This window comes from Symphalangus syndactylus, chromosome 4 (assembly GCF_028878055.3).
Source record: "Symphalangus syndactylus isolate Jambi chromosome 4, NHGRI_mSymSyn1-v2.1_pri, whole genome shotgun sequence".
Classification (NCBI taxonomy): domain Eukaryota; kingdom Metazoa; phylum Chordata; class Mammalia; order Primates; family Hylobatidae; genus Symphalangus; species Symphalangus syndactylus.
This window is the reverse complement of record NC_072426.2, coordinates 18,796,003-18,815,164: the sequence shown is the minus strand read 5'-3', so window position 1 is coordinate 18,815,164 and position 19,162 is coordinate 18,796,003. Positions and strand designations below refer to the sequence as shown.

The following is a 19,162-nucleotide window of genomic DNA, read 5'->3' as shown; positions in this document are numbered from 1 at the left end:
CTAGGGTTTGTGTCCCCAACAAAATCTCATCTTGAATTATAATCCAAATAATCCCAATAATCCCTACATATGAGGGAGAGAACAGGTGGTGGTGAGATCATGGGGGTGGTATCTCCCACGCTGTTCTCATGATACTGAGTGAGTTCTCATGAGATCTAATGGTTTTTAAGGATTTTTTTCCCCCTTCACTCAGCAGTTCTCCTTTCTGCTGCCTTGGGAAGAGGTGCCTTGCTTCCCCTTCACCTTCTGCCATGACTGTGAGTTTCCTGAGGTCTCCCCAGCCATACTAAACTGTGACTCAATTGAACTTATTTCCTCTATAAATTACCCAGTCCCAGGCAGTTCTTCATAGCAGTGTGAGAATGGACTAATACAATGAGCAGTTGGAAATTATCTGAAAGTAAAAACTCACGGATAATAGTAAGCACACAAGAAAAACATAGAATATTATAAGAATATTATAACACTGTAATTGTGGTGTAAACTACTTTTAAGTAGAAACATCAAATGGTAAACCAGTCAGAAGTAATAACTACAAAAACTTCTCAAGACATAGTACAATAAAGTATAAATAGAAATAACAAAAACTGGGGTTGCTTCCAAGATGGCCGAATAGAAATAGCTCTGGTCTGCAGCTCCCAGCAAGACTGATGCAGAAGATGGGTGATTTCTGCATTTCCAACTGAGGTACCTGGTTCTTCTCATTGTGACTGGTTGGACAGTGGAAGCAGCCCACAGAGGGTGAGCTGAAGCAGAGTGGGGTGTTGCCTCACCCAGGAAGCACAAGGGGTCAGGGGATTTCCTTTTCCTAGCCAAGAGAAGCCATGACAGACTGTACCTGGAGGAACAGTGTACTCCTGATGAAATACTGCACTTTTCCCATAGTCTTAGCAACCAGCAGACCAGGAGATACTCTCCCGTGCCTGGCTCAACAGGTCCCATGCCTATGGAGCCTTGCTCACTGCTAGTGCAGCAGTCTGAGATTGACCTGTGGCACTGCACCTTGACGGCGGGGAGGGGCGTCCACCATTGCTGAGGCTTGGGTAGCTCACAGGGTAAACAAAGAGGCCAGGAAGCACGAACTGGGCAGAGCCCACCAAAGCTCAGTAAGGCCTACTGCCTCTATAGATTCCACCTCTGGGGGCAGGTCATAGTAGAAAAGGCAGAAGACAGCTTCTGCAGATTTAAACGTCCCTGTCTGACAGCACTGAAGAGAGCAGTGGTTCTCTCAGCACAGCATTCAGGCTCCAAGAATGGACAGACTGCCTCCTCAAGCAGGTCCCTGACCCCCATGTAGCCTGACTGGGAAACACCTCCCAGTAAGGGCCAACAGACACCTCAAACAGGTCAGTGCCCCTCTGGGACGAAGCTTCCAGAGGAAGGATCAGACAGCAATATTTGCTGTTCTGCAGCCTCTGCTGGTGATACCCAGGCAAACAGGGTCTGGAGTGGACCTCCAGCAAACTCCAACAGACCTGCAGCTGAGGGGTCTGACTGTTAGAAGGAAAACTAATAAACAGAAAGGAATAGCATCAACATCAACAAAAATGACATCCACACCAAAACTCCATCTATAGGTCACCAACATCAAAGACCAAACTTAGATAAAACCACAAAGATGGGAAGACACTGGAGTAAAAGCTGAAAATTCCAAAAACCAGAGTGCCTCTTCTCCCCCAAATGATCGCAGCTCCTCACAAGCAAGGGAACAAAACTGGATGGAGAATGAGTTTGACAAACTGACAGAAGTAGGATCAGAAGGTCAGTAATAACAAACTTCTCCGAGCTAAAGGAGCATGTTCTAACCCATTGCAAGGAAGCTAAAAACATTCAAAAAAGGTTAGACAAATGGCTAACTAGAATAAACAGTGTAGAGAAAACCTTAAATGACCTGATGGAGCTGAAAAACACAGCACAAGAACTTCTTGATGCATGCACAAGCTTCAATAGCCGATTTGATCAAGTGGACGAAAGGATATCAGTGACTGAAGATCAAATTAATGAAGTAAAGCGAGAAGACAAGATTAGAGAAAAAAAAGGTGAAAACAAATGAACAAAGTCTGCAAGAAATATGTAACTGTGTGAAATAACCAAAGATACATTCGATTGATGTACAGGAAAGTGATGGGGAGAATGGAAATAAGTCAGAAAACACTGTTTAGGATATTATCCAGGAGAACTTCCCCAACCTAGCAAGGCAGGCCAACATTCAATCCATGAAATACAGAGAATGCCACAAAGATACTCCTCAAGAAGAGCAACCCCAAGACACATAACTCTCAGATTTGCCACGGTTGAAATAAAAAAAAAAGCGTTAAGGGCAGAGAGAGGGAAAGGTCGGGTTACCCACAAAGGGAAGCCCATCAGACTAACAGCAGATGTCTCTGAAGAAACTTTACAAGCCAGAACAGAGTGGGGGGCAATATTCAACATTCTGAAAGAAAATAATTTTCAACCCAGAATCTCATATCCAGCCAAACTAAGCATCAAAAGTGAAGGAGAAATAAAATCCTTTACAGACAAGGAAATGCTAAGAGATTTTGTCATGACCAGGCCTGCCTTACAAGAGCTCCTGAAGGACTAAACATGGAAAGAAACAACTGATACCGGAATAGGAACAGCTCCAGTCTACAGCTCCCAGCATGAGCAATGCAGAAGACGAATGATTTCTGCATTTACAACCGAGGTACCGAGTTCATCTCACTGGGGATTGTCAGAGAGTGGATGCAGGACAGTGGGTGCAGCAGCGTACTGAGCATGAGCTAAAGCAGGGTGAGGCATCACCTCACTTGACAAGCACAAGGGGTTAGGGAATTCCCTTTCCTATCCAAGGAAAGGGGTGACAGACGGCACCTGGAAAATTGGGTCACTCCCACCCTAATACTGTGCTTTTCCAATGGTCTTAGCAAGCGGCACACCAGGATATTGTATCCCACATCTGGCTTGGAGGCTGTAACGCCCACGCAGCCTCACTCATTGCTAGCAAAGCAGTCTGAGATCAAACTGCAAGGCCACAGCGAGGCTGGGGGAGGGATGCCCACCATTGCCAAGGCTTCAATAGGTAAACAAAGTGACTGGGAAGCTCGAACTGGGTGGAGCCCACCACAGCTCAAGGAGGCCTGCCTGCCTCTGTAGACTCCACCTCTAGAGGCAGGGCATAGCCAAACAAAAGGCAGGAGAAACGTCTGCAGACTTTAATGTCCCTGTCTGACAGCTTTGAAGACAGTAGTGGTTCTCCCAGCACGCAGCTGGAGATCTGAGAACAGACAGACTGCCTCCTCAAGTGGGTCCCTGACCCCCGAGCAGCCTAACTGGAAGGCACCCCCCAGTAGGGGCAGATTGACACCTCACAAGGCCGGGTACTCCTCTGAGACAAACCTTCCAGAGGAATGATCAGGCGGCAACATTTGCTGTTCACCAATATCCACTGTTCTGCAGACTCTGCTGCTGATACCCAGGCAAACAGGGTCTGGAGTGGACCTCCAGCAAACTCCAACAGACCTGCAGCTGAGGGTCCTGACTGTTAGAAGGAAAACTAACAAAAAGAAAGGACATCCACACCAAAACCTCATCTGTACGTCACCACTATCAAAGACCAAAGGTAGATAAAACCACAAAGATGGGGAAAAAACAGAACAGAAAAACTGAAAATTCTAAAAATCAGAGTGCCTCTCATCCTCCAAATGAATGCAGCTCCTCAACAGCAATGGAACAAAGCTGGATGGAGAATGAATTTGATGAGGTGACAGAAGAAGCCTTCAGATGATCAAATTACTCCAAGCTAAAGGAGGGAGTTTGAACCCATGGCAAAGAAGTTAAAAACCTTGAAAAAAGGTTAGATGAATGGCTAACTAGCATAACCAATGCAGAGAAGTCCTTAAAAGACCTGATGGAGCTGAAAACCATGGCACGAGAACTACATGACGAATGCACAAGCCTCAGTAGCCAACTCGATCAACTGGAAGAAAATGTATCAGTGATGGGAGACCAAATGAATGAAATGAAGTGAGAAGAGAAGTTTAGAGAAAAAAGAATAAAAAGAAATGAACAAAGCCTCCAAGAAATATGGGACTATGTGAAAAGACCAAACCTATGTCTGACTCGTGTAGCTGACAGTGACGGAGAGAATGGAACCAAGTTGGAAAACACTCTGCAGGATATCATCCAGGAGAACTTCCCCAATCTAGCAAGGCAGGCCAACATTCAGATTCATGAAATACAGAGAATGCCACAAAGATACTCCTCGAGAAGAGCAACTCCAAGACACATAATTGTCAGATTCAGCAAAGTTGAAATGAGGGAAAAAATGTTAAGGGCAGCCTCAGAGAAAGGTCGGGTTACCCACAAAGGGAAGCCCATCAGACTAACAGCTGATCTCTCAGCAGAAACTCTACAAGCCAGAAGAGAGTGGGGGCCAATATTCAACATTCTTCAACAAAAGAATTTTCAACGCAGAATTTCATATCCAGACAAATTAAGCTTCATAAGTGAAGGAGAAATAAGATCCTTTACAGACAACAAATGCTGAGAGATTTTGTCACCACCAGGCCTCCCCTACAAGAGCTCCTGAAGGAAGCACTAAATGTGGAAAGGAACAACCGGTACCAGCTACTGCAAAAACATGCCAAATTGTAAAGACCATCGAGGCTAGGAAGAAACTGCATCAACTAACGAGCAAAATAACCAGCTAACATCATAATGACAGGTTCAAATTCACACATAACAATATTCACCTTAAAAGTAAATGGGCTATATGCTCCAATTAAAAGACACAGACTGCCAAATTGGACAAAACCATCAGTGTGCTGTATTCACACAGAGTGGCACTATTCACACCTATCAGTGTGCTGTATTCAGGAAACCCATCTCATGTGCAGAGACACACATAGGCTCAAAATAAAGGGATGGAGGAAGATCTACCAAGCAAACAGAAAACAAAAAAATGCAGGCATTGCAGTCCTACTGTCTGATAAAAGAGACTTTAAACCAACAAAGATCAAAAGAGGCAAACAAGGCCATTACATAATGGTAAAGGGATCAATTCAACAAGCAGAGCTAACTATCCTAAATATATATGCCCCCAGTACAGGAGCAACCAGATTCATAAAGCAAGTCTTTAGAGACCTACAAAGAGACTTAGGCTTCCACACAATAATAATGGGAGACTTTAACACCCCCACTGTCAACATTAGACAGATCAACGAGACAGAAAGTTAACAAGGATATCCAGGAAATGAACTCAGCTCTGCACCAAGCAGTCCTAATAGACATCTACAGAACTCTCCACCCCAAATCAACAGAATATACATTCTTTTCAGCACGACACCACACCTATTACAAAACTGCCCACATGGTTGGAAGTAAAGCACTCCTCAGCAAATGTAAAAGAACAGAAATTATAACAGTCTCTCAGACCACAGTGCAATCAAACTAGAACTCAGGATTAAGAAACTCACTCAAAACCACTCAACTACATGGAAATTGAACAACGTGCTCCTGAATGACTACTGGGTACATAACGAAATGCAGGCAGAAATAAAGATGTTCTTTGAAACCTACGAGAACAAAGACACAACATACCACAATCTCTGGGACATATTCAAAGCAGTGTGTAGAGAGAAATTTATAGCACTAAATGCCCACAAGACACAGCAGGAAACATCTAAAATTGACACCCTAACATCACAATTAAAAGAACTAGAGAAGCAAAAGCAAACACATTCAAAAGCTAGCAGAAGGCAAGAAATAACTAAGATCAGAGCAGAACTGAAGGACATAGAGACACAAAAAACCCTTCAAAAAATCAATGAATCCAGAAGCTGTTTTTTTGAATAGATCAACAAAATTGATAGACCGCTGGCAAGATGAATAAAGAAGAGAAGAGAGAAGAATCAAATAGATGCAATAAAAAATGATAAAGGGGATATCACCACTGATCCCGCAGAAATACAAACTACCATCAGAGAATACTATAAACACTTCTATGAAAATAAACTAGAAAATCTAGAAGAAATGGATAAATTCCTCGACACACACACCCTCCCAAGACTAAACCAGGAAGAAGTTGAATCGCTCAATAGACCAATAACAGGCTCTGAAATTGAGGCAATAATTAATAGCTTACCAAGTAAAAAAAGTCCAGGACCTGATGGATTCACAGCCGAATTTTACCAGAGGTACAAAGAGGAGCTGGTTCCATTCCTTCTGAAACTATTCCAATCAATAGAAAAAGAGGGAAACCTCCCTAACTCATTTCATGAGGCAAGCATCATGCTGATACCAAAGCCTGGTAGAGACACACAAAAAAAGACAATTTTAGACCAATATCCCTGATGAACATCGATGCAAAAATCCTCAATAAAATACTGGCAAACTGAATCCAGCAGCCCATCAAAAAGCTTATCTACCATGATCAAGTGGGCTTCATCCCTGGGATGCAAGGCTGGATCAACATATGCAAATCAATGAACTTTATCCAGCATATAAACAGAACTAACAACAAAAAACACATGATTATCTCAATAGATGAAGAAAAGGCCTTTGACAAAATTCAACAGCCCTTCATGCTAAAAACTCTCAGTAAATTAGGTATTGATGGGACGTATCTCAAAATAATAAGAGCTATTTATGACAAACCCACAGCTAATATCATACTGAATGGGCAAAAACTGGAAGCATTCACTTTGAAAACTGGCACAAGACAGGGATGCCCTCTCTCACCACTCCTATTCAACATAGTGTTGAAAGTTCTGGCCAGGGCAATCAGGCAGGAGAAGGAAATAAAGGGTATTCAATTAGGAAAAGAGGAAGTCAATTTGTCCCTGTTTGCAGATGACATGATTGTATATCTAGAAAACCCCATCATCTCAGCCCAAAATCTCCTTAAGCTGATAAGCAAATTCAGCAACATCTCAGGATACAAAATCAATGTGCAAAAATTTCAAGCATTCTTATACACCAATAACACACAAACAGAGAGCCAAATCATCAGTGAACTCCCATTCACGATTGCTTCAAAGAGAATAAAATAGCTAGGAATCCCACTTACAAGGGATACGAAGGACCTCTTCAAGGAGAACTACAAACCACTGCTCAATGAAATAAAAAAGGATACAAACAAATGGAAGAATATTCCATGCTCATGGGTTGGAAGAATCAATATCGTGAAAATGGCCATACTGCCCAATGTAATTTATAAATTCAATGCCATCCTCATCAAGCTACCAATGACTTTCTTCACAGAATTGGAAAAATCTACTTTAAAGTTCATATGGAACCAAAAAGGAGCCCGTATTGCCAAGTCAATCCTCAGCCAAAAGAACAAAGCTGGAGGCATCACACTACCTGACTTCAAACTATACTACAAGGCTACAGTAACCAAAACAGCATGGTACTGGTACCAAAACAGAGATATAGACCAATGGAACACAACAGAGCCCTCAGAAATAATGCCGCATATCTACAACCATCTGATCTTTGACAAACCTGACAAAAACAAGAAATGGGGAAACAATTCCCTATTTAATAAATGGTGCTGGGAAAACTGGCTAACCATATGTAGAAAGCTGAAACTGGATCCCTTCCTTACACCTTATACAAAAATTAATTCAAAATGGATTAAAGACTTTAATGTTAGATCTAAAACCATAAAAACGCTAGAAGAAAACCTAGGCAATACCATTCAGGACATAGGCATGGGCAAGGACTTCATGTCTAAAACACCAAAAGCAATGGCAACAAAAGCCAAAATTGACAAATGGGATCTAATTAAACTAAAGAGCTTCTGCACAGGAAAAGAAACTACCATCAGAGTGAACAGGCAACCTACAGAATGGGAGAAAAATTTTGCAATCTACTCATCTGACAAAGGGCTAATATCCAGAATCTACAATGAACTCAAACAAATGTATAAGAAAAAAAAAAACAACCCCATCAAAGAAGACATTTATGCAGCCAAAACACACATGAAAAAATGGTCATCATCACTGGCCATCAGAGAAATACAAATCAAAACCACAATGAGATACTATCTCACACCAGTTAGAATGGCCATCATTAAAAACTCAGGAAACAACAGGTGCTGGAGAGGATGTGGAGAAATAGGAACACTTTTACACTGTTGGCAGTACTGTGAACTAGTTCAACTGTTGTGGAAGCCGGTGTGGTGATTCCTCAGGGATCTAGAACTAGAAATACCATTTGACCCTGCCATCCCATTACTGGGTATATACCCAAAGGATTATAAATCATGCTGCTATAAAGACACATGCACATGTATGTTTATTGTGGCACTATTCACAACAGCAAAGACTTGGAATCAACCCAAATGTCCAACAATGATAGACTGGATTAAGAAAATGTGGCACATATACACCATGGAATACTATGAAGCCATAAAAAATGATGAGTTCATGTCCTTTGTAAGGACATGGATGAAGCTGGAAACCATCATTCTCAGTAAACTATCACAAGGACAAAAAAAACAAACACTGCATGTTCTCACTCATAGGTGGGAATTGAACAATGAGAACACATGGAGACAGGAAGGGGAACATCCCACACCAGGGCCTGTTGTGGGGTGGGGAGAGAGGGGAGGGATAGCATTAGGAGATATACCTAATGTTAAATGACGAGTTAATGGGTGCAGCACACCAAAATGGCACATGCATACATATATAAATAACCTGCACGTTGTGCACATGTACCCTAAAACTTGATGTATAATAAAAAAAAAAATTGGATTTTTAATACAGACGGGGTTTTGCCACGTTGGCCAGGCTTGTCTCAAACTCCTGACCTCAAGCAATCTGCCCACCTTGGCCTCCCAAAGTATTTACAGCACATTTTATTCAATTGCTACAGAATACACATTCTTCTTCTCAGCATATGGATCATCCTCAAGGGCAGACCAAATGTTAGATCGCAAAACAAGTCTTAAAACATTCAAAAAATGAAATAATATCAAGCATCTTATCTGACCACAATGAAGTAAAACTAGAAATGAATTAACAAGAGGAATTTTGAAAACCATACAAACAGATGGAAATTATACAACATGTGCCTGGATGACCAGTGGGTCACAGAAGAAATTAAGAAGGAAATTGAAATGTTTCTTGAATCAAATGGTAGTGGAATCAAACAACACCAAAAACCTACGGGATACAGTGAAAATGGTACTAAGAGGAAATTTTATAGCTATAAGTGCCTATCTACATCATAAAAGAAACAACTTTTAAATAAACAACTTAATGATGCATCTTAAAGAATTAGAAAAATAGAAAAGTAAGAGCAAACCAAACCCAAAACTAGTAGAAGAAAAGAAATAATAAAGATCAGAGCATAAATAAAGTTGAAATGAAGCAAACAATACAAAAGATCAGTGAAACAAAAAGGTAGTTTATTGAAAAGATGAACACAATGGACAAACGTTTAGCCAGACAAATGAAGAAAACAGGGAGAAGATCCAAATATAATAAATGAAATTAGCGATAAAAACAAGACATTACAACTGATATGAGGAATTGAAAGGATCATTAGTAGCTACTATGAGTAACTGTATGCCAGTAAGTTGGAAAATCTAGAAGAAGTGGATAAATTACCGGACACATGGATACCAAGATTGAGCCATGAATAGAAAAATAACAAGTGATAAGATTGAAACAATTTTTTAAAGTCTCCCAGTAAACTTTTTGGCCTGGAACCCAATGGCTTTATTCTGAATTCTAGCAAACATTTAAAGAATAAATACCAACCCTACTCAAACTATTCCAAAATATCGAGAAAGGAATACTTTCAAACTCATCCTATGAGACCAGTATTATCCTCATATCAAAACCGACAAAAACACCTTAAAAAAGTAAGAAAACTACAGGTCAACATTTCTGATTAATACTGATGCAACAATCCTCAACAAAATACCAGCAAACTGAATTCAACAATACATTAGAAAGATCATTCATCATGACCAAGTCGAATTTACACCAGGGATGCAAGAATGGTTCAACATATGCAAATCAATTAATGTGATACATTATATCAACAGAATGAAAAACAAAATCCATGTGAGCATTTTAATTGATGCTGACAAAGCATTTGATAAAAATTCAACATCCCTTCATGATAAAAATACTCAAAAAACTTGGTACAGAAGGAACATTCCTAAACATAATAAAAGCCATATATGACAGACCAACAGCTAGTATCATACTGGATGGGGAAAAACTGAAAGCCTTCCTCTAAGATCTGGAACACAACAAGAATGCTCACTTTCACCACAGTTATTCGACATAGTACTGGAAGCCCTAGCTGGAGCAATCAGACAACAGAAAGAAATAAATGGCATCCAAATTGGAAAGGAAGAAGTCGAAATAACCTTGTTTGGAGATGATATCTTATATTTGGAAAAACCTAAAGACTCCACAAAAATACTATGAGAACCAATAATGTAGTAAAGTTGCAGGATACAAAATCAACATACAAAAATCAGCATTTCTATATGCCAACAGTGAACAATACAAGAAATAAATCAAAAAAGTTATCCCATTTACAATAGCCACAAATAAAATTAAATACATAGGAATTAACCGAAGAAGTAAAAAATCTCTGCAATGAAAACTATGAAATACTGATGAAAGAAATTGAAGAGGACACAGAAAATGGAAAAAGACTCCATGTTCATGGATTAGAAGAATGAATATTTTTAAAATGTCCACACTACCCAAAGCAAGCTAAAGATTCAGTGCAAGCTCTATCAAAATACCAATGACATTCCTCACAGAAATAAAAAAAAAATCCTAACATTTATATGGAACTACAAACAAACAAAAACATAATAGCAAAAGCTATCCTGAGCAAAAAAAACAAAACTGGATGAATCAAATTACTTCACTTCAAATTTTACTACAGGGCTATAGTGATGAAAACAGCATGGTACTGGCACAAAAACAGACACATAGACCAATGAAACGGACTAGAGAACTCAAACAAATCCATACACCTGCTGTGAACAAATTTTTGACAGAGATATAAAGAATATATACTAGGGAAAACAGTATCTCCAATAAATAGTGCTGGGAAAACAGACTATCCACATGCAAAATAATAAAACTAGACGTCTGATATGGTTTGAATTTGTGTCTCTGCCCAAATCTCATGTTGAATTATAATCTCCTATGTTGGAAGACGGACCTGGTGGAAGGTGGTTCCATCATGGAGGTGGAATTTCCCTTGCTGTTCTCATGATAGTGAGTTCTCATGAGATCTGGTTGTTTAAAAGCATGTGGAACCTCCCCGCTCCCTCACTTCCTCCTGTTTCTGCCAAGTAAGATGTGCCTCCTTCTTCGTTGCCTTCCACCATGATTGTAAATTTCCTGAGCTCTCCCCAGCCATGCTTCCTGTATAGCCTATAGAACTGTGAGTTAATCAAACCTCTTTTATTTATAAATTACCCAGTCTCAGGTGGTTCTTTATAGCAATTCAAGAACAGATTAACACATAAAATTGGTACTTAGAAGTGGGGTATGGCTATAAAGATACCTGAAAATGTGGAAGTGACTTTGGAACTGAGTAATGGGCAGAGGTTGGAAGAATTGGAGGGCTCAGAAGAAGACAGGAAGATGAGAGAAAGTTTATAACTTCTTAGAGACTTGTGACATTGTTTTGACCAAAATGCTGATAGTGATGTGGAAAATAAAGTCCAGGCTGAGATGGTCTCAGATTGAGATGAAGAACTTCTTAGGAACCGGAGCAAAGGTCACTTTTGTTATGTATTAGCAAAGAGGCTGGAAGCATTCTGCCCCTACTCTAGAGATCTGTGGAACTTAGAACTTGAGAGAGATGATTTAGTGTATCTGGCAGAAGAAATTTCTAAGTAGCAAAGCATTCAAGATGTGCCCTGGCTGCTTTTACCAGTGTACGCTTATATATGTGAGCAAAAAGAAGATCTGAAACTGGAACTTACATTTAAAAGGAAAGCAGAGCATAAAAGTTTGGAAATGTGCAGCCTGGCCATGTGGTAGCAAAGAAAAACCCATTTTCAGGGGAGGAATTCAAGCTGGCTACAGAAATTTGCATAAGAGGAGCCTAATGTTAACAGCCAAGACAATGGGAAAAATGCCTGAAAGGCATTTCAGAGACCTTTGCAGCAGCTCCTGCCATCACAGGCGTGGAGGGCTAGGAGGGAAGAAAGGTTTTGTGGGCCAAGGCCAGGGCCCCACTGCCTTGCACAACCTCAGGACACTGCTCCCTGAGTCCCAGCTGCCCCAGCTCCCATGGCTAAAGGAGCCCCAGATACATCTCTGGCTCCTGCTCCAAAGGGTGCAAGCCGTAAGTCTGGCAGCTTCCACATGGTATTAATCCTGCAGGTGTGCAGAGGGCAAGAGTTGAGGCTTGGGAGCCTCTGCCTAGATTTCAGAGGATGTAAGGAAACACCTGGATGTCCAGGCAGAAGTCTGCTACAGGGGCAGAACTCTCATGGAGAATCTACCAGGACAGTGTGGAAGGGAAATGCAGGGTTGGAGCTGCCACACAGAGTCCTCACTGGGACACTGCCTAGTGGAGCTGTGAGAAGATGGCCACCATCCTCCAGACCACAGAAGAGTAGATCAACCAACAGCTTGAACCACGCACCTGGAAAAGAAGCAGGCAATCAATGCCAGCCTGTAAAAGTGGCCAAGGGGTGCAAGTACCCTGCAAAGCCACAGGGATGGAAATGCCCAAGGCCTTGGAATCCCACTCCTAGCATCAGTGTGTGCTGAATATGAGACATGGAGTCAAAGACTATTTTGGAACTTTAAGATTTAATGACTGCCCTGCTGAGTTTCAGACTTGCATGGGGCCTGTAGCCCCTTTGTTTTGGCTAATTTCTCCCTTTTGGAACAGGTGTATTTACCCAATGCCTGTACCTGCATTGTATGTTGGAAGTAACTAACTTGCTTTTTATTTTACAGTCTCAGATGAGACTTTGGACTGTGGATTTTTGAGTTAATACTGAAGTGAGTTAATACTTGGGAAACTGTTAAGAAGGGATGATTGTATTTTGCAATGTGAGAAGAATGTGAGATTTGGGAGGGGCCAGGGTGGAATAATATGGTTTAGATTTATGTCCCCACTAAAATCTCATGTTGAATTTTAATCCCCAATATTGGAGGAGGGGCCTGGTGGGAGGTGATTGGATCCTAGGGGAAGACTTCCCCCTTGCTGTTCTCATGATAATGAGTAAGTTCTCATGAGGTCTGGTTGTTTAAAAGTGTGTAGCACCTCCCACTCCTCTCTCTTCCTCCTGCTTCCGCCATGTAAGGCATGCCTCCTTCCTCTTCACCTTCTGCCATGATTGTAAGTTTCCTGAGACCTCCCCAGCCATGCTTCCTGTACAGCCTGTGGAACTGTGAGTCAATTAATCCTCTTTTGTTTATAAATTATCCACTCTCAGGTAGTTCTTTATAGCGACGTGAGATCGGACGATACAACCACTATCTCTCTCCATATACAAAAATCTAATTTAAATGCATTAAAGACTTAAATCTAAAACCTCAAACTAGGAAACTGCTACAAGAAAACATTGGGAAAACTCTCCAGAACATTGATCTGGGCAAAAATTTCTTGAGTAATACCCCATAAGCACAGGCAACCAAAGCAAAAATGGATAAATGGGATAACATCAGGCTAAAAAGCTTCTTTGCAGCAAAGAAAACTATCAACAAACTGAACAGACAACCCACAGAATGAGAAAATATTTACAAACCACACATCTGACAAGGGATTCATAAAACTACAATGAGATATCAATTCATCTCAGTTAAAATGGCTTTTATCTAAAAGACAGGCAATAACAAAGGCTGGCGAGGATGTGGAGTAAAGGGAATCCTGGTACACTGTTAGTGGGAATGTAAATTAGTACAACCACTATGGAGAACAGTTTAGAGGTTCCTCAAAAAACTAAAACTATATCTATCATATGATCCAGCAATCCTACTGGTGTGTATATACCCAAAAGTAAGGAAATCAGTATATCAAAGAGGTGTCTGCACCCCCACACTTGTTGTAGCACTGTTCACAGTAGCCAAGATTTGGAAGCAACCTAAATGTTCATCAATAGATGATTGGATAAAGAAAATGTGGTACATTTACACAATGCAGTACTATTCAGCTATTAAAAAGAATGAAATCCTGTCATTCGCAACAACATGGATGGAACCAGAGGTCATTGAACTAAGTGTTGAGAAAATCGTGGTTTTTGTCTTTGTTTCTGTTTATATGATGGATTACGCTTATTGATTTGTGTATGTTGAACCAGCCTTGCATCCCAGGTATGAAGCTGACTTGATCGTGGTGGATAAGATTTTTGATGGGCTGCTGGATTCAGTTTGCCAGTATTTTATTGAAATAAGCCAGGGCAGAAAGACAAACTTCATATTTTGTCATTTATTTGTGGGATCTAAAAATCAAAGCAATTGAACTCATAGAGATGGAGAGTAGAAGGATGGCTACCAGAAGCTGGGAAGGGTAGTGGAGTGGCAGAGGGGGAAAGGTAGGGATGGTTAATGGGTACAAAAATACAGGGTTACCCAACCACCACACCTCTCCAAAATGGCCACAGACCGGTACTGGTTAGGACCCAGGCCACATAGCAGGAGGTGAGCAGTGGACAAGCAAGCATTACTGCCTGAGCTCTGCCTCCTGTCAGATCAGCTGGGCATTAGATTCTCATAGGAGCACAAACCCTATTGTGAACTGCACATGCGAGGGATCTAGGTTGTGCGCTCCTTATGAGAACCTAACTAATGCCTGACGATCTGAAGTGGAATAGTTTTGTCCTAAAACCATCCCCACAACTCCCAGTCCATGGGAAAATTTCATGTAACAGTTTCCTCATGCCAAAATTGTTGGGGACCACTGCAAAAAAAAAAGAAAGAATGAGTAAGACCTACTATTTGATAGGACAATAGGGTGACTATAGTCAATAATAATTTAATTGTACATTTTAAAATAACTAAAAGAGTAAAATTGGGTTGTTTGTAACACAAGGGATAAATGCTTGAGGGGATGGATACCCCACTTTGCATGATGTGATTATTCCACATTGCATGTCTGTATCAAAGTATCTTATGTACTCCATAAATATATATATCAATCACGAATCCACAAAATTAAAAATAAAAATAAAAATAAGTCTGAAGTTTTTACTCCTAAAGCACCCTATTTCTTATTTACTTCTAACATAACCTACAAGTCATTAAAGCAGTTAGGCTAGAAAGAAAATGTCTGCAGTGTCTCATAGAGCAAAGACCCCTCCAAAGACTCCAGGCTCTGGGTGAAGATGAAGAGCAGGTCAGCAATATTACACTGTAATAAATGACAACTGTCAATAAGAAATAAAAGTAAAAGGGTAGTAATGGCATCTTAAAAAGGCAAATACATTGTGCTTTCTTGCTTTCTTTGTATGTTATATTTTGCCTTTGTATGTTATATCTGTATGCCAACCTCACATATTAAAAGCACTCTAATGTCTCCACAAAGAAGTACTTGTGTGCATTTATCTATATATATTAAACAAAACTGGTTTTCTATGACTTCTTAATCCTTCTTGTTAGGTCCTTAATTCTCAATAAAGAATATCCTTTAAAACAAAATTGGTCTACACAAACATACACGCAGTGCCACCTAATGGCAGCTACCATTTTAAGGCATTCAAAACAGAGAGACTGCTGCAGTATTTAGATGTCTTTGTGAACAAATATCACACAATCAAATATCACAGTGGGGTGTTGAAGCTCAAAATCTGAAACCATCCATCGCCCTTATGCTTTCTTCAGAAGTATGTTATCACAAGAAAAACTTTCTTCAAACTCTTCCATGAAACTTCCCTTCAGCCCTGTTGATAGGATCCTTAATCTTTTTTGTCATTCTCTTGTCAATGGCTTTCATCTTGGTGCTATCCCTTTTTATAGCATATTATCTGTCAAAATTATTTAAAACATAACAAGCTCTATTTTAAAAAAAATACAGAAAAGGATGTAATTTTACACACTAGTGTCACCTACTGATGTTACTACTCCTTGGTCTTTAGCAAATGAAGCTCATGTGAATTCTTTCTCATGGATTAAAAACAAAAAAGCAAAAAGCCATTTATTTTGTCTCTCCCATCATGTTTCCAGCCACCAAATATCTATTAGCCTAGCAGGACTATGGCAGAAGCCTAGGGTGGCACTGGATCGTAGATGCTTCTAAACACACTAAAACACAATATTTTGTAAAGGGGTAAAATAGCCCAAAAGGGAACACCATTTGGCACGCTCTCCACACAATCTTGTGTATAACTTTTTCTCCTGAAATTATTGAAACACAATGATAGATTTACTGTCTCTTTCTCTTCCACTTTCCCCATTTAAGCAAGGTTATTTGGCCCTGTACTCACCAATTCAGCAGAAACAATTAATTACCTAAATGCAAGATTAGATTGTATTCTATGATATTGTCTCCAACTGTCATAAAAGAAAATTACAAATCCAACTTACTGGCAATCATTTTTCCAGATTGTGCTGATAAAAAGCAGACTTTGTTATTCACTAAATGTTCTTATGAGCAGGGCCTGCTGTGTAATTTGTGAAGCCTAGCATAAAATGAAAGCACAGGACCTCTTGTTTAAAATGCTGGGAAAAAACAGTGCTGTTGAAGTCCTAAAACATAAAGCTGTTTCCTTTCCTCCATGATCTCTCTCGACGTCTTGTGGTGTCTTTTATTTGTTACTTGTGGCAATCTACGTTTTAAAAACTCTGTTTTTTTATGTTTTAAATTGAAAAAATAGATTCAGGGGCCCATGTGCAGGTTTATTACATGGGTATATTTTGTAGTAGTGGGGTTTGGACTTCTAGTGTACTCATCACCTGAATAGTGAACATTGTAGCAATAGGTACTGTTTCACTCCTCACTCCCTTTCCACTTTCCTCCCTCTTGGAGTCCCCAGTGTCTATTATTTCCCTCTGTAGGTCCATGTGTACCCATTGTTTATCTCCCACTTATAAGGGAGAACATGCAGTCTTGGGTTTTCTGTTTCTGAGTTATTCCACTTAGGATAATAGCCTCCGGCTCCATCCATGTTACTGCAAAATACATGTTTCATTCTTTTTTGTGGCCATAGCAATTTTAAAATATAAGGACATTTAACTGGTATACAGGATAGTCAAAATTACCCAATTTCTCAGACATACATATGTATTTCATTCTTAGCAGAGGAGTGTAAATGATGCTCAAAACTAACTCAATTGTTTTATTTCATCTCTTAGTGCCAGCAAATTCTACCAACACTCTCTACCTTTGGCTTGCTGATGAGTAGGAAAGGACTGAAAGGAAAAGGAACTGTGGGTTACCCAATATTTCCTTTTGTATGTTACTTCCAGCAGAAGTAGTTGACAAATAGTGGGAAGCAACATGAGTAAAAAAGGAAATGATAAGTTTCCGTGGTCATTTGTGTTTCTTGGGATGACATTGCCTTCTTTCTGCATTCAAAGCAAGTTCTGGTTCAAACGAAGTGTGGCCTCTTGTGACTATGAGCACCCCCACTTAGGCATAGACATAACACTTCTTCTATACTGGTTTGAATCTCGCTGAACCACCATGCACTATGCATTCACTGGAAGTATGTGCTCAGGGATCATTGCGAACACTCTATGTGAATGGGGCTGCAAAGAGAGGTGGACATACATACTAAATGTACCACCTCTGCTTATGCACATGCTGCATTGCCCACTGGACCTCACTTACACAAACTTAAAGATAAAATTATTAATAATTTCAAAACAATGACAGCAGAGAATTAGTCAAGCATGGAGCCCTTCTGAGTCCCTGTGTGACTGCACAGGTTGTGAACCTAGCCCTGTTTGTGAAATGTAGTAGGACATAAAAAACAGTCACTCTTCTTTAATCAGGGATAAAAGCAAGACTTACATTTATTACTTCCCACATGCTGAATGGTAGGTTAAGTCCTTCACATACACTATCTCATTTAACCGTCAAATAACAGTTTGGGGTAGGTATTATTACCTTCATTTACAGAGAAGGAAATAGGAGATTTTAGAAACTAAGTGATTTGCCCAATATCTATTGACTAAAAGGTAGTGGAGTAGGGATTTTAACCTGGGTTTGACTGATCCCAAAGCCCAGTTAATCCACTAATTCCATAAAAGCATTTAGTGAAGATTTTAAATTACAAAATATTTTTAAATTGTTAGTATTAGATATACACATTTAATAAATACCTATATGCTAATAAGACCAAGTATGAATTAATGAAATAACATGATTCACAGATTAATTTTTTAAAATCTCATCTGGCCTTCTAATGTAATAAGACAAGTGGAACACATATGTTTATCTCCTTTACCTCCTGAGGCTTCATTAAAATGATGATAATGCTTTTTTAAGGTATAAGCCATCAACTACAAATATCACAGGATAGAGGCTATTAGTAAATGAGCAATTTCAATAAATCAGATGAGCAATTCACTAAAAAATGCATTACAAATCTATAAAGTTTAAGGGAAGGAAAAACTAAATAATAATTTAGTAATACATACATAGGTGGTAAAACTATTTTTAATAACAAAGGAATGATTATCACAACCTTCAGTGTAGGTGTTACCTCTGGAGGGCAGGGGCACATGATGAAGAGGGAGAACACAGGAGCTTTTATGCTGTTTAACCAAGGCGAGAGGTGCATGGGTATTCATTTTGTTATACATTTATTATATGCATATACATTATTATATATGTATATCACATTCTCTTGAATGTGACTTATTTTCCTCTAAAATAATTAAATTTTTTAAAAATACCGCATTCATAAAATAACTATAACATGGCATGAAGGAGGAATTATTGAATTACAATAAAAAAAACCTTTGGAAATTAAAATGTTTGCCAAAATAAAAATTTAATAGAAAACTTAGAAAATAAATCTAAACAAATCTCCCAAATTACAATACAAGGAAACTTAAAAATGACAGAAAAGACAAAAGATCCAAAGGGCTACTCCAAGAGGTTTTACATCCAAATACAAATTACAGAAAAAAAGAAGAGGGGAAAGATTATCACAGAAATGCTAATAGATAATTTCCCTAAGATGGATCCAGTCTTCAGACTAAAAGAACTCATTCTATGTCCAGCA

The 19,162-nt window shown here is 39.5% G+C and overlaps 1 long non-coding RNA gene across 2 annotated transcripts in view; it reads right to left on the bottom strand.

Annotated features, from left to right (window-relative positions):
- Window positions 1-19,162, bottom strand: part of LOC134736449 (uncharacterized) — a 105,539-nt gene that overhangs the window by 63,377 nt on the left and 23,000 nt on the right. The window contains exon 1 of one of the 2 annotated variants that reach the window (XR_010120455.1): window positions 6,125-6,207. The exons of the other annotated variant lie outside the window; for it this stretch is intronic. This is a non-coding gene — a long non-coding RNA (uncharacterized lncRNA). Of the gene's footprint in view, window positions 1-6,124; window positions 6,208-19,162 lie in introns of those variants that run through there. 2 annotated transcript variants of the gene reach the window in all.